Below are 17,500 nucleotides of genomic sequence, written 5' to 3' on the forward strand. Positions count from 1 at the left end.
CTGTACACACAAACACACAAACACACAGTGCGCCGCTCCCTGCAGGGCGACGCTGCTCACAACTCCAACCTGACCTGCGTCGGCTATAATTGGCCATCATCTCTAGAGTAAAGCGAGTGAGCCGGGTTTTCAAACACTGAACTACAAACGGTGCAGCGTCTGAGAGGGAAAAGCACCGGATTCACCACGAGGAGCACCAGGAAGGAGGAAAAGGACGATTGTTAATATACAACATGTCCTTCTGCATGTGTTGCCATCAGTCGAGACTCCAGCACTATTTCTGTCTCCACAGTCAATGTGTCAGGAGGAGAGACGGCGAGGAGTCCTGGGAATGAAGACTTCTACCTGCGAGAGGGACATGCAAATGTGTAACGTGCGACAGAAACAAACAAATACTTGGAAAAGAAGCGTAGAAGAATAGAAATCCTTGTGTAATATTGCGGTCATTTACATGGAAATGACTTGTGAGGTTGGCGATACGAGAGAGAGAGAGAGATTGATGCATCCTGTAAAATCCACTGAGTGATATTGATTTGATTTACTGCGCCGGCGAGTCAAAGACACACACACACACACGTGTACACACACACACACACACACACAGAAGATGGCTCGCAGGGTGTTTTCAGACAACTGTTTTACGAGTCGACGTCTTTATTGTCGTGGTAATTAAGCGGCGGCGTGCGCGGCGCCTCGGGTGAGGTTCGCCGGCACCGAGCAGACGCATCAAAGTGCGGCGGCGCCCGGTGGAAAGTACAAGAGAGATTCGAGCTCCTCGAGAGGACGAGAGCGTCGAGAGGATCCAGCAACGAGTTCATTTCAGAGAGGGAAGAAGGAAAAAAACACATTAATGAAACAAGTCCAAGTTGTTCAGAGAAAGACTGGAAAAAAAATGACAAACGGCTCAAAAGCAGCAGGGTGAAGCGCGAGAGCTCTCAAATGTCAAAAGGGCTCAACAAGATAGTTAATAGTTATTTAGAAATAATGACCCAATTATGCATTTCCTTGGCAGCTGAGTGTCAGAGGAGAAGCCGAGTGAATCTGAATATTTACTCAGAATCCCGAAAATACAAATTTCCAAACAACGAAGAAGCATTTCCCTCTTTGTGCCTTCGACCACAATCTCATGCACCATTAACTCCAACGCTTAACAATTTGACTGTGAAGAGCCTCAGATAACAACACGACCTCATCATCCTCAAACCCTCAGCTCTTCAAACGGACGGTAACGAGGGAGCAAAGTGACACAAAGAAGCTATTTAAGGGTTTGACTTAAACACAAAGGTCCCTTGAAAAGAGGGGGGAAGATATAATTGTCTCTTTAAATATTACCGCTGTGGGCTCAGCGGACGCTCTGCAGAGCGCTAACTGACAGACGACGAGCCGAAGCTGCTTAACTTTGTCTCTCCGGTCTGTTCGCCGCTGACTCTCTGAGCTGATGTTACATTGAGCTCAGGCTCAAGTGGATTAACTTTCACACCTCTCTCTCTCTCTCTCTCTCTCTCCCTCTCTCTCTATTCAAAAGTTGCCCTTGCAATAACTTGGCAGGCCCATTTATAATAAAAAAACCTGATCAAACGTCATCACAAATGCACGTTGACGCCTGCGAAGCACTCGTCCTCACAAGGTCGGTTTAGTCTTTTCCTTTTTTTTTGTTGCTCAATGGCCAGTTATTATTACATTACATGTAGCTTACACTTTTATCCAAATAGACTCACAACAAGTGCGTTCAACCGTGAGAACAAACTCAGAACAACGCAAATCAGGAAAGTACAGTTTCTTCAATGAAGTCAAACCACAAAGTGCTCTCAGTAAGAGACAGCTAAGGGCTACTAGAGTGCTAATACTGCGCTAGCTTCCTTATTCAAGGTGGAGTCGACAAAGATGGAGACGCTTCCTGCTGTCCTGATGTCAATGGGGAGCTCATCCAACAAACAACAAAACAGCCGTGACTTTTCATTATCTTTGTGTTGACCGGTGGAGACTTTGACCCCACGTCAGCGCCGCCGTGCCGCCGTTATCTCGGCAGACAGCGGTCGTCATCGGCGGTAAAACTTTACGACCCTAAAAAGGCGGACGAGGCGTCGGCGCTCGTCACTCGTCCTCATTTAAATGGATTCGATTATCTCGGGTCTTGGTTGGACCTGCTGGCCTGAGGGATCATCACCCCCCCCCCCTCCTCCTCCTCTAGCTGCATCATGTTCGTGTGGTGAGATGTAGAAGAAGTAAAAAGGCAGTTCATGAGCGGAGAGATAAAAACAGCAGAGAGAAAGAGAAAGCCCTGGAATTGAGCGATGAGATCTGGCAGAGCTGAATTAGCCGTTTCCTGCAAAATGCCAGAAGGGGAAGAAAAAATCTTTAGAAAAGTAGAAACCAGCAGCCCTGCAGACGTCTCCGTGCACGAGGTTCGGTGCAAGAGAGACGAATAGCCGGCGATCCAGTCAGACGGCTGCATGAGCGAGTCGGGGAAAAGACAGTTTTCTCCCACCGCGCGCTGATAATTACATCTCGTTCATGTTCAGCTCGGCGGGATTCATTTCACTTTCACACGATGTTGTCTTCTCATGAATTATTCACACTTCTGTTTTCCATCTCGACAATTATTATTTCATCGTTTTTACATCCCACTGGATTCTAATTGTTGGTGGTCATGTTGTACTCCTAGCAGAGGCGTGATGTGGTCAACAGCTCCCATCACGTTTCATGTCTCGATATCGATTATTTATTGATCACAATGTTGCATGTTTTCTGAAATAGCCGGATGGTAAAACCTGTGTGAATGAATTTGATGAAGAACTTTAGTGCAAAATGAACAAATGCAGAGTTATAGATAAACAGAGGTTGATCAGATCTGAGAAATCTTGAGTTTGTCCGATTATCAACCTCAGACGAGTCATCGTGCATCACGGTATTGATCAATTATTTCATAGCGGGACAATTCCATCAAAAGGCAATAGATTCCAATCAAAGCAAGCTTAGATTTAATGCTAAAAACTTCACACGTGATTGCTTGAATTGAGTCTTGCTGACAACTCATGAATTACATCTTATCTCCTCTGACTTACGACTTCATCACATAAGTGGGCGAATCATTTCCACCAACCACATTAATATGTCGACAAAGACAAACAATCTAAGAATGAAAAATCAGTCAGTTTGATACTTTACGAACAAAAGAAATGACTGATAACCAACTCTAGTCTTGGGCTATTGAATCATTTCATAAGAAAACATGGAATCGCTGATTTCATCGATTCAAAAGTGAATAAAAATCAAGCGGCCGTAAACAAAGACGTGTCCAGTGACTGAGAACCGTGAGGAAAGCCATCGTGAGCAGACAACCTTAAAAATGATTTTCTGACGGCTTCCAACAGCTCGACTCGGGTTGTATTTTATGGATTAACGTCAATGATGCGGCCAAGGTCGTCTGCATTGTGCCCGTCAGAGCGAGACGCCGTGAGCTGCCGCGCCAGCGCCATGAGGGGAGAAGCACTCAGTGACTGACATGTGAATGTCGGTCTGTAATTAAATTAAACAGCATAATGTCTGTAATCACAAACCACTGGAGGGAAACTGAGAGATCTCTGGGACTTTATTTTTCTCTTGCGTGAAACACTTTGGCGAGAAGCCAAGATCCATTCAGAAGGTTGAACTCTGGAGGAGCTGCTCGGCTTCAACGAGCCCGACGAGGTCCACGCGAACGCCGCGATTAGTACAACACGGCACATTTTAATATTTCACACCGCAGGCAGACCTCTCTGCTCGTCCGTGTCGAGCAGCAGATGAAAATGTTTCAGCCGGGATCAAATAGAGTACTGTAAAAAAAAAAAAAGTCGGGTTACAAGCCGCTCTTATACCTTCGGTTGGGTGTTGACGCTGTCGCGAGCTAGCGCTGCTGCTAGCTCCCCTTTAGCTGCTGCTGTTAGCTCCCCGCTAGCTGCTGCTGCCCCGCTGCCCAAGTCGGGCGTCGAGTCGGGGGCTGGTCCCGCTACCTTCGGTGGATGTCGGGGAGCTAGCAGGGAGCTAGCACCTACCGAAGGGAGCTAGCACCTACCGAAGGGAGTAGCGGCTTGTAAGCAGACTTTTAATCTACTGTTTTTTCTCTAGAGATCTCTAAGATCTGGGATCTTGGTTCAGATATTTAAAAAAAAAGTCTGCTAGTCGGCGTGAAAGCAGTTGGGACGCATTAAGACGGATGAAAAGGGAACAAGTGGAGACACGCTGACGGATCAGATGATGCCGACGTGCTCTGTGTGCTGCACCAGGACCAACAAACAGGAAGTGGTTGTTGTCTTTGCGACTCGGCATACAGTGCATACAAGATGTAAGTCGAAGGCATTTTTCAACCCAGAGCCGCATGACGCCTCGCATACTTTCACACCAGAGTTCTCTGGTGGATGAAGTCTGCTCGGCGACAGAGAAGCTGAGCTCGGGGAGAAAAAAAAAAAGCTACAACTCGGCGCTGCCGTCTCAGATAAAATGGAAATGATGGCGACATCTTTACAAACCCCACGGACTTAAAGCGTGATCGAAAAATGTGAACTTTCGCTTCTGCACAGTTCAAAAAACACACCGCAGGAGGTCAATTTCCATGGTGGCCAAAACCATGGAAATACAACTTTACACTCATAATCACAACGTCACGCGACGCCTCCGGGCCCCAAAAACACTTTTTTTTCCCCCGAAGAGAAGCGCGAGTTTGCTTCACTTCCATGACTTTAAACCAAATGTTCATGAGCAAACATTGAGTGAAATCTGTGTGTGAACAGTAAAAAATGATAAAATGTAGTATTTAAACTAACAATGAGGATTTTTATTTTTTTCAAGGACTTTTCCAGGCCTGGAAATAACCAGGTTTTCCATGACCAGATGAACCCTGACAGAATAAACCTCCACACAATGAGGGCCGGACTCGTGAGCTTGAACCACAATCGGTCCCTCTGGACCACCGGCACCACCGAGACAATCATTACACTTTATCACGCTGCCGCAGCCACACACACACACACACACACACACACACACACACACACACACACGGACCAAAGAGCCTCGGTCTCACAACGTGGACCCGCCTCCAGGCCGACTGTGGCCGTCTGGTTTAACCAGATTATGATTATGTCACACGGGAGATTACCCATCCGACACAGAGAGTCTGACACATAGTCATGTCCCTGCACACACACACTCACACACACATTCATGCACACTCACGCACACACATTCATGCACAGCCATCTGTTAATGCCATCAACTACTGTATGCTCAAACTCTGCAGCACACAAAGCCTGATCTTAGCATAGAGGAGGAGGTGGAGGAGGAGGAGGAGGATGCTGTGTGAGCTGCACAAACGGATAAGATCTGTGTCATAAAACAGATCCTCTCCTCCTCATCTCCTGAGAACTACCTGTGTGAATAAAGGACGATTAAATCGTGAGGAAAAAAGAGAGAGACATATGAGGACGAGCAATGTTTCTCCATCTCCCTGAGCGGTGGCTGCCGGCTCGGCTGCAAAATGGAGCCGCGAAGAAGAAGAAAAGACAAAGTAAAGAGGGGGAGAAAGTGTGACAGCAGCACCGATGGGGGAGCAGGAGGAAGAGGAGGAGGAGGAGTGGGGCAGAAAAAGAAAAAGGGACTCATTTGTTTTGCTCGCTCACCTTGGCCCACATTGTCTGCCTCACTTAGAGGAAGGACGCACACTCGTAAAACACACACCCAGAGTGACAAACACACACACATACACACACCTCCTAACACCCATTATTACCTCCTAATGGTCTAGCGGCATGTCCAAGATCCTCACGAGAGCGAGAGAAGCCCGACGTCACACTGCTGTTATGATTTACAACCATAGTAATGATGTTAATAATGACGACGGCCCGGTTCACAGGGAATCAGAGGAGGTGTGCATGTGTATAAATACTGAATATATATAATATATACTGAGTATAAATACTCAGCCAGGCGTCCTCACTTCTGTCCTTTATAAAATACACAAATATCACCAGTTCTTCTATGTTTACGCATTGTTGATAAAATACTTTATTCTCTACATTTAATAAAGACGCAAACACGTTGTGGAGGCCAGATATTGAGCACCAGTAGTTGTGTCGTTGATGAATCATTAAATATTCTCTGGTTGCAGCTCCTGAAATGTGGGGATTAAAAGCTTTTATTCATTTTATGAGACAGTATATGAACATCTTTGTGTTTTGTATTATTTCACCACATTGACAGGTTTTTTTTCCTGTTCAAACAAAGCAAGACCTTTCAAGACATCGCGTTTTTATTCACGTGACGTCCCACAGACTGAATGAATAATCGATAACAAAGCGACTCACAAAGCCGTATAACTCAAATAAACTGAACCAGCGCACACAATTATCAATATTATTTGTATAATACAGCGTGCAGGCTGCACACACCATCATTCAAAAGAGGATTTACTGTCAAAAAGCATAATAAAACCTTCCAGTTTCATTCATTTGTGGTGAATAAATGTCTTTACCTCGTCCCAAATAAAATCACAACTACAGCGTATGCGGTTTGATGATAAATCCCATGAGTCCGTCTGTATATATATATATATATATATATATATATATATATATATATATATATATATATGAAGGTGTTTCAAACAAGGTTGGTCTGACCTTGACTACAACTGTCAGACGTCTGTGAGCGAGCGGCAGGACAATGTGCAGCCAGGAGGGAATAAAAGAGGTTTACAGGGTAAATAATCTGCTGGAGTCGGAGGGAAAACCCCTTTAATCCCTTCCACATGGACCCGAAGAGCAGACGGAGTATGAGTGATACGACCTAATGATGTCTCGGGGCGGCGGAGGGAGCAAAGCGAGCCGGCCACATCTCCGCTTCCAGGACGTGAAGTCCATGAGAAGAGAGCGCGAGACGACGCGAGGTTGTTTGCTTCGGTCTCAGCCGTCCCTTCTAGTGCTCGAAAAGACTTTTCCAAACCATCAATGTGTTGGTAAAAGTCTTGTTTACGAACACAAATAAATACTTGGCGCATTTGCTGCTTTCTAGGAATCGAGAAGCTCCGTCCCAGAGCTCACTTTGCTGAAATGTTGGTGGTTTTTTTTTTTGAAGCGACCACTTTACTTCCACTCTGTGAAGCTGCAGAAGTAACTTGGCACAGGCTGGCAGATCAATATTAAGTAAGAGTGTGTGCAAATAACACTGACACACACACACACACACACACACGCGGGATGCTGAGGCGGTGGTATTGGCCGTTGCTTGGAGCTCGTTAACCTCGTCTGTGTGAACGACACTGAGAGGATTTGCAGGTCAGGTCCGGTGCCAAATTTAGATTTAGCTGCTCTGAATGTGCGTAAATTATAAAATAACGAGCGAAAAAACTTCATCTGAAGCCAAAAGCGAGGATGTTTTTTATCCCCAGACGTCGCCCCTCGGAGGCTCGATGAGCAGGACATCAACTGCAGTTGAGGAAACCGCTTAACGCGTCTGAAGGAGATCAATAATGTGTTGAAACCTCTCTTTTCCATTCATAAAATAAAGAACTGGACGGCATCCTTAAGGAGACAAATATGCAGTTCACATCTCAAATCGATGTGTATGTAAATCCAGGACTTTCCCTCCACCGCCGGACTGCTGGCCCAACCAAACTCTTTCCATCCAAAGTCAGGGAAATAAAAGATGAGTTCAGTTCTTCGCTGAGAGATTTGACTTTTTATCCTCAGAGCCGCGGTGATATCGTTAAACGGGAATTAAAAGCCATCTTATAACCCAGTTTTTAATTCAAATGTTTAGAAGACACTATTTATGTTCTATATATATTTATTTTATTTATTTCCTGAAATTTTATTTGATATTGTCTTTCATCAAATGTATTGTTATTTATTTAATATTTATTCATGTATTATTTTATTTATTTATTCCCTGAAATTTTATTTGATATTGTCTTTTTTGTTATTTCATATTTATTTGATGTATTTACCGTGACATTTTATTTTGTCAAATGTATTGTTATTTTTATCTATTTTATTTATACATGTTTTTATTCCCCGACATTTTATTTGCTATTTTCTTTTTGTCTATTTTCTTGTTCTTTTGTCTGTTTTATTATTTAATTGTATAATTACTCTCAAACGCTCGTACATGTCTCCTGTGAGTCATAATCTGCAGGTTGGGTTCATTACATCACGCTGTAATCCCGCTGTACTCACACGTGTTTAACACATTATTTAAGTACAGTCTTTATAACCAACTACAACTTCTCCCATGATGACAATTTGCTTTACAACTGTGTTAAATTGGCATTAATTGTTTGTTTACACGCCTCGCAGGAAGAGTTACACTTCATTAAACACTTAAAGCCTCTTATAAAGCATTTCTTTACTTCTTCTCCACTAAAATGTTGCCTGTAGCGTCTGAACTTCACACCCTGAAGCCCTGGTGGTCTTTTCTGTGAGCCGCCTGTCTGAGGCTCATCTTCTAATATCTAATGAGTTGTTGCTGTCTACAAAGCTCACTTTACAGCGCCAACGCAAAAGAAGCAGCAGCTGCCGTCAGCAGGAACCATCCGACTCTTCCTCCTCGTCCTCACAGCCGGAGGCCGACGAGAGCAACAAAACATTGGGTGAAAAAGTCGAGATCGAGACCTTTTGCCAGAACACAAAATGTACAAACACTTTGATCTGATTCAACGGTTTTCATGTAAAACACTTCACAGCACAAAGCAGCGTTTTTATTCCTCGACGCTGCAATACAATGAGAAGAAGCACTTCTTGGCATTTTCATTGGATCTTAGTGATCCAAAATAATAAAATCTGTAATGTCGTACAGTGTTTATTGAATGTTTTTTTTTAGCAAAATGCTCCGTGAATACGAGTTCCCTCTGGTGAACAGTTACGCTATGTCTCTGTCTCGGGCTTTTATTGTGAAAGGTAAGAATGAATGGAGCAGCTCTGATCTGCCCTGTCCATGTAAAAAAAAAAACTACAAAAGGAGAAATCAAAGTTTGCCTTCTTGGTTTGGACAAAGAAGCCACGGTACTGTCGGACATTTTGAATGATTTCTGATTGGTTTAAATCTTTATTCGCAGTGTGAAAAACCTGCTTTTGAAGAAAGTAATGCCGCCTTTTCTCAGCGTAATAAATCACACACAAAAGAAAGACCTTCCCGCGTTGTGTGAAGGCTTTTACACCGAGACAACGTGCACAAACATGCACCGTCATGGTGTCGCTAATGGCTTTAAAAGATGAAGGACCCACACCAGCGTCCCAGAGGACGTTGTGTGTGTGTGTGTGTGTGTGTGTGTGTGTGTGTGTGTGTGTGTGTGTGTGTGTGTGTGTCATTAAATGTGCAGCGGCGGCGCAGCTAGTTAGTGATCCCGCCGTGCACTTTGTGCCCGATAACATTTGTTTGGACCAGATGTGAGTTCACGCTTGGGAGTCAGATAAGGAGGTGACTCGAGCGTGCGAAGCCATTGTGTTTTGTTGCTCTTGTGTGTAGCGTAACACAACAGGTCTCTGGCTCACCGGGAGCGGCCGCTCCAGGACGCCGACGTCGCTGCCGTTAATGCGAGCTGTCATGGACTGTATCTCCGTTTACGACGGTAGAAACCAGAACAGTGATCCACTGAAGTGATGCAGAAGTAAAAAAGCAAAGAAAATATTAAATATAAAATGTATTTAATGATTCTAAAAGGAGAACACACGACACAGGGTTTGCAGAGCAGACAAGCTGCAGGAGACAAAAAGTTAGCAGTATGTTTTTATTAAATGTAGGCAGTGGGATGAGAAATGGCGGAAAGTTTAAAGAAAAGAAAAACCTTGGTACTGTTTTCAGTCTTGACTCTCAAAGAGAAAAACTAGTGAGCTTCTGCTAGTTGCCAACTCGGCTGCATCAGCAAACAGGTAACAGGTAACAGCGGCCTGGAAACCAGAGAGTCGTAAAGGAACACAGGAGAGAGATCACAAACCTGCCCAACAAACACACACACACACACACACACACACCTCGTCTCATTACGGCTCGCCCCGACAGCTCATTACTCCAACGAGCACCCCGTCTCAGCCGGTTTTATACCGTGTTATCTGACAACTATTCCACTCATCAGACAGCCGAGCGATGACGTACTCCGCCCAGTGATGTTTGTGCACGATCGGTTAGCTTCAGCGCTTGTTTGTTAGCCGTGTGCTAAACCATGAGGGAAAGCTCTGCTCGCTTGCTTTGGGGGGTTGAAGGAAATCCCTGCAAAGCCTGTGCACATGCGCTCGTCACCGGCTGGTTAATCTGTGATTGTTACCGTAGTTTGAGACGATACTTCAACAGATCAAACCCTGTTAAGGGCCCGTTCTCATAGTGAATGAAACTCATCAATGACCAGCAGCTCTTCACGCTTTTGGCAACGCTTCCACACGATCAATATCCAACTTAATGGCGCCAGAGTAATGGATTTTTTTTTTTAAAAGGCCAGAATCCCTGAGTGACGGAGACCCAATGTCTGTGTGTAATGAGGCCGAGCTGAAATAATATGGCGGCCGTGTTGAGAATTAATCTGCAAGTAACGCTACCAAAACTGTGACAACAAGAGCCGTGTGAACGATTACATTAATCCGGCTTTCAGATTGAGCACTTATCCAAGACTTTTATTGCATATAATGTGTCGAATACAGTATTTGTGTTGTGTGTTTGTGTTGCACGCAGACTTACATTTGTTAGAGAAAATGCTCCAGAACGACTGCTGGACCTCATCTCAACGGTCAGCTTTTTAAAGTAAACATATTCCAGCTCGGCTTTTTTTTTTTACAGCAATCGTATTTCCCGACTTGACCCGAGACAATGAGTCCGGCAACAGCGACGACGCAACTAATTACACGACAGGAAACCACAACGCAGAGGACCGGCCTTAAACCAGGCTTCAAGCCGAGGATGATGAAACTATTTTAGAGAAGCTAGACGCGCGTCTGCTTGCATATTGAGACGAGTCGGCTTCTGAGTTTTTCCTGAGGAAAGTACATCACACCGCTCATTGCACCAAGAAAACAAGGTGTTAAATACAATGTTAGCATGTTATTCTGTACCATCGTATGAATACATTACACAGAGAGGCTGCTGGGGCTGCTAATCGCACCCGTTACTCACAGACATGATTATGAAGAGAGGTGGCACATTTATAAATCACTGTGCTGAAGATAAACAAGGATATAAAAGCAATCCAATGAAGGCAGACGGCAGCCATGTTTGTTTTGGTTTTTGACATTCCTCTGACTGTGCTGGACGACACAACAAATAAGAAATGTAGTCTTGAGTCAAGGTCTCTTGGTAATAGACTCTGACAAATGTCAAGGCCGTGACATAATCTCCTGAGCTGCATCGTTATGAGCATACGGCTCCGACACAAGAACAGCTCACTGCACATGCCTCCAGTCAGGTGACTGCTATAAAAAGGCACAATGCATGACAATCAATCCACTTCTCTTTCCAATTTCCTTCATTGGCTTCTTTACACCTGCATGTTTCAAATACTAAATCTAGCTTTCATTAGGAGTTGTAAAAGTACACTCTGCTTTTCATAACAGAAGATTGCTGAATGCAATTACCCTCAAAACAAATTCCCATTATAAATAGTTTACTGCCCATTATTACCGTTAACACACTACAGTGTGTGTACTACTAATAAGCTCCATAGAGTGATTCTCAGTCTGTTATAGGCGTATTAAAGGAAGAGCCGGGACAAAGAGCCAACCGATGCAAGAAAGAGAGGAAGGAGGAGGGGTTATTCCCCATTTCTGTTAACCCTAATCTACAAAATGGTTTATGCAATGACATGTTCCTCACACACACACACACACACAAACACACACACACACACACACACACACACACACACACACACACACACACACCGCCACCTTTGAAAAGAAGTGACAGCTTCAAACAGTTTGACTCCCAGGGCGATGACAGCCTGCTGCATGGCTGAATATTTATCAAAATGAGAAAATGGATTGTTAGAAACTGACCGACGTTTACGGTACCTCGTCCAAACACTACTTATTTCTTCAATTTAGATTCTGCACATCACACCAATTTCATAAGTTCCTAACAACCTGGATTTATCTATAACAACAATGTGTGTTCCTTCATGGTGGATGTCTATAACAAAACATAAAGCTCAACAATGGATCCTGATGATGCAATAAAAGAGCGCCTTGAGGTCGACTGTAAAATGTCCCAAACAGAACTAGCATTGAAATCTAAAATCTGATCAAAAAAGACGTCACCACTAATGTGGAGTTTTCAATAAACACTGTCACGTTTTAAAAAGGAAGACATAGCGTTGGGTTACAAGCCGCTACTACCTCCGGTGGGTGTCCCCGCTGTAGCCAGCTAGCGCTGCTGCTAGCTCTCCGACAGCTTCCCGACATCCATTAAGGGTAGCGGCACCAGCCCCGGCTCGACTCAGGCATTAGCAGCAGCAGCTAGCGGGTAGCTAGCAGCAGCGCTAGCTTGCTACAGCGGGCACACCGACCGAAGGTGTAGGCGCGGCTTGTAAGCCGGTAATAAATAATGAAATATTGTATTTGAGGGTGGGGACAGATCTGTTTTTGGCGGGGCACACCGACAACTGTTATGAACAGGAAGACTGCTTGAAAGTTATGAATACTGTACGAGAGACCAAGTAGCAATAAAACAGAACATTGTTGTATTATTCATGGGAAACAGGAGTTTCTCTTCTGCACACGACGAACTGTAAGAGGAAGTTTAAAAATACATCACATGTCACACGGAGAGAAGCCAGACGAAATCTCACATTTTCCCAAGAAGTTTTGGTAATAAAATTTTAAAAAGCACGCATTTCAACCGAATAATAATAATAATCTAAGGGGAGGGAACGAAAGACAATATAAATATGCCAAATATCAAAGAGTTTGCCATAATGTTAATATCATAGCAGCTATAAATTGGCCAACAACATTTGTGTGTGAATCAACTATTTCGGCCAATATTGCTAATGAACGAGTGAATGAATGAATTTGTATATGACTGTTTTATTAGCTCTTAAATATAGGGTTTAGTCATAAATGCACATTCTGTATCACATTATATGTGATAGAGATATGTATGTGTGATATCAAATACAATACAACCACATACACCACTGTATTATGTAACTCTGCAATTATGAAGATGCATTATTTAGAGAAAGATGTAAAGAAGCAGCCTCCAGACACAAAAATATGAAAGATATACACAACATAAAATTTAAATAAAAGGGAGGAGCGATATGTACAGAAAAGATTGCATTAATTTAGTAAATTAAATTCAATGTAAACAGTAGAGAAGTGTACGTGTGTGTAGTGTATATGAAGTGGGTGAAATGTAATGTGTACAGTGACTAATTAATCCACAGAGGATCTGGGAAGAGGTGATTTGTTCTGTAGTAAAAAAAATATATCATTAATAATGTTTTAATATGCAGATAACACTTTGGCAATTTGTCAACAGACTATAGTGTGTGTACTACTAATTTGTCAACAGCTCAACTAGAAATAAAACCATGTCTAAACAGCCATCATACATAACATGTGTGCAAATGCAAAATGTTTAAAAATGTATATAACTTCTGCATGGGAAAAAAATAAGTAATAAGAGGTGTGCATGTGCAGCTAGAACAAGAAACGCTGCATGATAATGGGAATAAGTTGGCATGCAAAGCAGGCTGCAGGTAGCAATGCATGACAGCCTGCATGAAAGAAAGAAATCACATGGCTGACTGTAAACAAAGCAGTTATGCAACAATCTGAGATCATTGCACACCGCCAGCTGCCACTCTGACCCGCTATCAGCGATCCCGACCGGGCTGCTGCACAGGGCACGCTGTACACAGGTCAGGAGGAGCGGGGACGGGGAGGATTGGAGCCCGTTGAGGACGTGCACAGCTGGCTGGTGGAGCCCCCCCTCCTCCACCACCACCACCACCACCACCCACCGCCCCTTAATGTGACTCATGTTTCCCCGCTCAGTGCCTGCTTCCTGCACGGAAGGAGGCGGGAAGGGGGAAAAAGAAGCGCCATAATAACGGTGTTTAACATGCACGGAGTCCATGCTTGCGAACCTATTCATTTGCAAATGAAATTAAAAAAAGTCAAGTTGTAAAAAGCAGAATAAAAAGTCCCCCAATACTGTGAAAACTTGCAGGAGAAGAGACGCAGCTTGAAGGATGCTGATGATGAAGACCAGAAAAAAACATATAAAAAGTACGTTCATGTCTCTTGAGCGTGCAAAAAAAAAGAAAGCAAACTACCAGGGGTTTGTTTGATGACAAAGTCAGCAACGTGATGACAAATCTGAGCACAACAAACGCGGCTACGTGTGTGTGTGAATGTGTATGTGTGTGTGTGAGCAAACGGGGAGGAAGGTGATGCTCCCGATCCCCTCGCAGAGAAGAAGCGAGAAAACACGTCACACCGCATGGCTCTTTATTTGTTGACAAGCCTAACTCAAGAGCCGGGTGGACGTTTGGGTGGAGGTGGTGGTGTTGGTGGAGAAGGGTGGAGAGGGGTGGGTGAACAGGCCGCCGCTGCGACAAGCTCTCTGCCCCTCTGGCAACACGGATTTTTTTGGGGGGGTGGAGGGGTGGGATGCTAGCTTGCTAGCTAACGGCTCCGCTAGGCTACCATGTAAGTGAGGGGGAAGAGAGAGAGAGAGAGAGAAAGCACATTCACCTCCGTTAGCCGCTAACGCCCATCCCCCACACAGCCAGCCCTTCACCGTCTGTGTCCACCATCTTTAATCTGTGCTCCGTCTCCCTTTCCCCACCGCACACACACACACACACAAAACCCAGGACAAAAAAAAACACAGTGCACTCACCTTTAACGAACATCGCCGAATCGATTATCGCCCTCCGAAATATTATATCGATTATCGTTTTGACACCGCGCGCGTTTTAATATTGTAAAATTGGCCCGTGCGAGCGGTTACCGCGCCTTGAGAGAAGAGCAAGCAATCCTAAACCGCCATCTGGTGGTATTTTCCTCTCTGTGATGCAGCGGGAGCGGCGCAGCCTCAGACCGAGACACAGCTGCCCCCTGGCGGACACTCTGGGACGGGGCGGGCGCGCGCCTCCGGGTGGTGGAGGGGGGTGTGTGAGGTGCCGGAGCGGGAGCGAGCATTATGGAAGGGGGAGGGACCGCGCGAGGCCCCGCGAGCACAACACTGACGGGGACGAGCACAGCAGCTCAGACACGCCCCCTTTTCTCTCCATATCCATCTTTCTCAGTTCAGTTATCGATTTGACAGGATTATTGTTTTTATTTTTACATGTATTTATTTTCTATTGTACAGCTTTAATTATGACTGAGTACTATGAAAAGCGCTATAAAAATTAAATGCATTATTATTATTATTATTATTATTATTATTATTATTATTATTATTATTACTTAATTATTACTATTACTCTCAAACACAATACATCACATACTTACCAATTAGCTTATGGAATATTGGTATTACTCAGAAGATTAAAATGTATACTGATAAGCTATATAGATATTTTAAATGTATTTGTATTTCTGTACAATTTACAGAAACACACAAAATTGCATTTGTTGTTTTTTTTATATTTACTTTCATTTCAGCCTATACATCTATTTTTCCCCTGATGTACAAACAAAGGTTTTACCTATTTTGTTCAGCTTTATTATTCCTTACCTCTATTTTAATGTCAATTATTATTGTTGGACCTGTGTACATTAAGAGCAACTTAAATACTTAAATACCTTGAATGTACAAATACTAGCCGACATGTGTGTATGGGACTGTGACCAACAATCATTTTCAACATCTATTATTCTGTATATATATATATATATATATATATATATATATATATATATATATATATATATATATATATAGCAGCTTTAATAAATTCACTGGCTGAACAAAGCAATAAAAGATCCCTCCGCTCTGGAAGCGATGCGTCAAAGCATTCATGACCTTTGACCTTCTGATGCTTTCTCTCACTCTTTCTTCCTGTTGTTTGCTTATCTGCCTCTTTACCTGAGCCAGAGAGAGCATGTCATTGTGTGTGTGTGTGTGTGTGTATTTCTGGTTTCTTTTGTGTGCGCTTTAAAAAGACCTATGCATTAGATAAGGCATTGACGCACACACACACGCGCATAAACGTACCGCGTGTTGTTTTATCTGACAGACGCACATAGCGTTCGCCATAGCAACAGCACGTCTTCGCTATAAAAGCTGCAGCCAGATCCTCCCCTCAGGGTTAATGCACACACACACACACACACACACACACACACACACACACACACACACACACACACACACACACACACACGAAAACCTGCAAAGGCAGACCCACACAGGTGGAATAATTCTCATATTCCCTTAAGGTTCCCCAAAAAAAACAAAAAAACTTTTAGTCTCTTATTTCTTTGAGAGGTCAAAGGTCAGCTTCAGAAAAGAAACACTGCAATTAGCTGCATTTCAGTGGAAACGAGAGAAGAAAGGGAAGAATTAGAAGAAGAAGAATGAGAAGAAGAAGAAGAAGAAGAAGAAGAAGAAGAAGAAGAAGAAGAAGGTTTCTTCTCGGTCCTGTTGAGAAAACATCCTCCTCCAGTAAAAACAAATCATTGTTCTGTTTATTGTTTATTTTCTTCCATCACCAGCGTGTAACAGAGATCTGCATTACCTTCAAATTAAATTTCACTAGTGGCAGAAATGGATGATCATATCATCTGTTGTTCTGCAGCCATCTTTTGCACACAATTACACACGCGTGCTGTTTACAATATATCATATTTACAACGCTGCTGAAAACAAACGTACCTGGATGAGAACGTGTTGCTTTTGAGCAACAGCTTCCATTGTTGTCGCTTCTGGCTGTTTGAAACATTTTATGCAAATATCCCTCAAGCTGTATTTTCCACATGAAGGATCTCGCGTCACAGCGGGAACGCTGATGAATAAACATACAGATAAATAATATAGTTGCGTCTATATATATATATATCGGTGTGAAACCCCAAAGAGCCGCTTATGAAATTCTATCATCTTGTCGTCGAGACTCTTTTTCCCACCAACCTTCAGACAACTTGGGTGTGTGTGTCTGTGCGGGCGTTGCATCACAGTGTATTGTTCTGCGTGTGTCTCAACCTTCCCAAACACATTTCACACACACTTGTCTGCAGGTTAATCCGGCCTTAAAGCCCCTCCCCCCCAATGTTTAAGCTCCTGAAGGCACCTCACTGAGATGACGCCTTACTTTTCTTTTCTTTTTTTAAGTTGCTGCAGTGTTGAGTTACATAACCAGCGGACTTCCACGCGTCTGCATCCCCCCCAAAAAAAACGTCAGGACCCACGTTCACCCCAGTTTTGGAAATGTTGATGCAGGTTTTTTTTTGAGAAACGCAGACAGACACACACAGAAAAAGGCAGAGACACACACACATTTTACACTGCAACAGAGCGAAACCCTTTT

The 17,500-nt window shown here is 43.7% G+C and overlaps 1 protein-coding gene across 2 annotated transcripts in view; it reads right to left on the reverse strand.

Annotated features, from left to right (window-relative positions):
- stag1a (STAG1 cohesin complex component a) overlaps positions 1 to 15,044 on the reverse strand; it is a 37,659-nt gene extending 22,615 nt beyond the window's left edge. The window contains exon 1 of one of the 2 annotated variants that reach the window (XM_068579764.1): positions 14,866 to 15,044. The gene's annotated coding sequence lies outside the window, so the exon portion shown is untranslated. The remainder of the gene's footprint in view (positions 1 to 14,865) is intronic. The other variant, XM_068579763.1, reaches the window with a different exon arrangement.
- Between the last annotated feature and the right edge of the window lie 2,456 nt (positions 15,045 to 17,500).

This window comes from Clinocottus analis, unplaced genomic scaffold (genome assembly GCF_023055335.1).
Source record: "Clinocottus analis isolate CAN_PGR_092001 unplaced genomic scaffold, fCliAna1.0.p SCAF_17, whole genome shotgun sequence".
Lineage (NCBI taxonomy): Eukaryota > Metazoa > Chordata > Actinopteri > Perciformes > Cottidae > Clinocottus > Clinocottus analis.